At 39.4% G+C, this 3,404-nt stretch overlaps 1 long non-coding RNA gene across 1 annotated transcript; it reads left to right on the forward strand.

Annotated features, from left to right (window-relative positions):
* The first annotated feature begins 484 nt into the window (after positions 1–484).
* Positions 485–2,864, forward strand: LOC117822538. The gene is made up of 3 exons (XR_004633205.1): positions 485–691; positions 1,142–1,589; positions 2,646–2,864. It is a non-coding gene; the product is annotated as an uncharacterized LOC117822538 (long non-coding RNA).
* The last annotated feature ends 540 nt before the right edge of the window (positions 2,865–3,404 follow it).

Below are 3,404 nucleotides of genomic sequence, written 5' to 3' on the forward strand. Positions count from 1 at the left end.
CATTATGAACACTCCACATTTTATGTACTGGCAGTATTTCCTTTAAAGCAGGGTTGATCTCAGGACTTTTATTTACTTGGTTTATTTGAAGGACTGTATTTTCACAGTGTGTCAGTAGTACTCTGGTTAAGGTACAGGATCCCCACTACTGTAAGTGATGGTGATACAAATTAAATCATTTATATTCATTTTCTTAGCTTTACACTTACACATAATAATTCATTGAACATCTGCTTATTATTCTCATAGACTTCATGGACTCTAAGAAGTGACACTGTAGCAGTGTTTTTGGTCAATTTGTCATGTTCTAGTTATTTAAGGGTGTCATCTTTTTGGTGTGCACTGAGATATTGTTTATCGTTATGTTATCATTAAATTCAATTAAATCAAATTTGATCAGTCACGAGCAACATTAATGTCTAATCTTCATTTTCATCCTGTGAGATTAATATTTCCCCAGACTAGTTGGTACATATGGCCTGAAGTGTTGAAATGTAGCTGTTTAAGGTCATATGAATACAATGTAGTGACACAGTCTGAGTTGATTGTAGGACATTTTGTTAACCCCGTGCTGGATTGGAACCTACCTGGAGGCGCCCCTCTGCGGCTGGTTGGTCCTCTACAGATATCCGTGGCTGGCCGATTGGAGAAGAACGAGGTTGTCTATCGTATCGTCGGACATTCCTAGAAGGTGTGTGTGTGTGTGAAACTGAATCATGCCATTCATATAGAGTTCTTCTATAAGTTCTCAGTTTCATAAATACTGCATCCTTTGCCTCTTCAACACGTTATGTGAATTATGTTACCAATACTAATAATTCATAATTACTCCTAGACATGGAAGTGCTCTCTAAGTTCTTCATAAAGTGTAATAGTTGTATAAATATAAGTATATATTACTGCAGTTGATGCACTGTATTATAGTTTAGATTGATGAGAGTTTATTTCATCAATGATCTATGACGCCACATTAATAAGCCTCATGTGCTATACGTGCTGCATTCCATAGACATAGGGAGACCTCTGCTGGATGAAATGGAGAACTGTTCTGTAATACTGTGTGATTTAGAATTCAGCTTAAATCTGCTGATATAGTTTTGTTTCTTGGTAATTAATATATACTCTGTTCTTATTCTTTCAGAAAACCTCACTTCAAACACTTACACATGGTTATCATGGAAATAGAGACTTTCATGTTTGTCTTCATCTCTGTGGAAACGTCATTAAAACTTGTTGACTGAACTCCTGGATAGCTGCCCCCTGGACCCTAAACTTAAACCCACAAGGCGAGTCCAGAATGTGATGGGTCCCTCAAGATGGGGTCATGGAGCTTCAGAACAGCTGCTGATTGCCACTGACGAGAGACACCTGGACCTAATCAGAGTGGAGACCTGCACACCACGCCTCCTCCAGACCCTGCAGCACTGAACTAACACACACATCATGAATACTAAACCATAACAAGAGTCCACACCATGACCAATACTTCACTTTGAGTCCACACAGAGCTGAGTTTAACACATACTGGACTCTGAATATTTTCAAATGAGCCCCCTCATTGACACATTTAGGTGGGTGGATGACATAAGGTAAGAAAATAGCACAATAAGACAAACAAGAGCCTGTGTGTTGTTCCTTTGTATTTATATGAAGGAGAGCTAGGTCTGTAGGACTGTAATGTTTGATTCCTAGGATGGACATTCACTGTGGTACATCAGTCTGAATGTAGATGACAGGACCCAGGGGAACATTTACTGCACTTTACTGACTCCAGCTGAAGTCACAGAAATACACAAGGCTCCTTTTCTTCAAGCTTAGACAGTATTTGTGAGTCTGTGGTTCTGTAAATGAAAACAAATATAAGTGTGTACATAACTTACATAACATAAATAGATAAGTAGACTTACATCCTCAGATTTCTCTAGTTAAATATTCATACTCATTATTATACAGCTTACTTTAATCACTCTTTATAACTCAATGTAAAATGTTTAAATGATGTATTCACTTCTAAAGTTTGGTTCCATTAAAGAAAAACCAGCACAGAAACCAGAACATGCAGCGATAAACAATAAGGGGTACCACTAAACACAGGGGTAACTCAAGTCCTCATTGCCCTCAGCCCTGTTATCCTGGTGAAGAGCGCCCTCTAGTGGTGGGAATATAACATGACCATACCTTGTTGTCTATAATAATGACTGAACACTAACTATGACACACGAGGCACTGGATATAAGTGTGATCCAGCAGTAAATATGAGATTCATATTCACAGCCTACCCGTCTTCATGTATGGTGTGCTGGATGTCAGTTATCATTGGTTTCGGGTCAATACTTTCCGCGTGTCCTGAGTTTGAAACAAGGAATGATTTGACGCAGCTGTGCTTTGTGTGTAAAATATCCATCTGTGTGGATTTGAACGGTCACGTTGGTTTTTACTGTGCAGAGGAATTGTTTCAGATGCTTTCCTTGTTATAGTCCTCAAACAAAACGATAGCTGCCTCTGACCTTGTTATCTATATTAAAGACTGAACACTTGATCTATTATGCATGACGCACCGAATACATGCAGAAACTGACACATCTCTGTGTCCTTAATCCATCCTGCCATCCCAAATAGATGCTTCTGCCCGTCTGTGTCCACAGTGTACAACCTGGGCCTTAGGTTGGCTGCTGCAAAGGAATGGTTGATGAACCTTCCAACAGTCTCTCGTTCAGGGTGGCACTCACAAAGAGCTGAATGTGCATCGATGCACATGGGCTGTCCTTTTCTGTTCCTGTAGAAGAACATGTCTCCAGTCTCCTCCTCACTGGTGTTCATGTCAATGTCCTCGCCCTCTTTAACTGAGATGACCCGCCCATGTAGGGCCCATGAATTCAGTTTCATTTTTTTCCAAATTCATTTTTTTCCAAATTCATTTTTTTGAATTCTGTTTTTCACCCTTTACACTTATTTTACCACCATATAGTGTGTGCTTCTTGTGTTAGTGAATAAAATGTGTGTTGCAAAATGAAATGCAAAAATCCTTTAATTTATTGATGCAATACTGTTTTTCACATGGCTTTTGGACGACAAGTAGTCATCACACGTGTTGTTTATGTTTCCAGTCAACAGTATGTTGGCAGAATTTGCAGAAAAGTATGTCACCTGACAGAGAAGTCATTTGGGAACTGTTCACCTCTGTATTGTAAAGGATTGGTTGTTTGGTGTTTGCTAGGGTTAGTTATTAATTAGTTATGATGTTAGTTAGTTAATTAGTTAATGTTCAGTTTTAAGTAATGTCAGTGAATGTGTTGACCAGGATAGCTCGCTTGTGATTGGGTGAGGGAGAATGGAGGCGGGAGATGTGTGTGTGTGTCCATGTTTGTGTGTGTCCGTGTGTGTGTGTCCGTGTGTGTGTGTCC

This window comes from Notolabrus celidotus, chromosome 1 (genome assembly GCF_009762535.1).
Source record: "Notolabrus celidotus isolate fNotCel1 chromosome 1, fNotCel1.pri, whole genome shotgun sequence".
Taxonomy (NCBI): domain Eukaryota; kingdom Metazoa; phylum Chordata; class Actinopteri; order Labriformes; family Labridae; genus Notolabrus; species Notolabrus celidotus.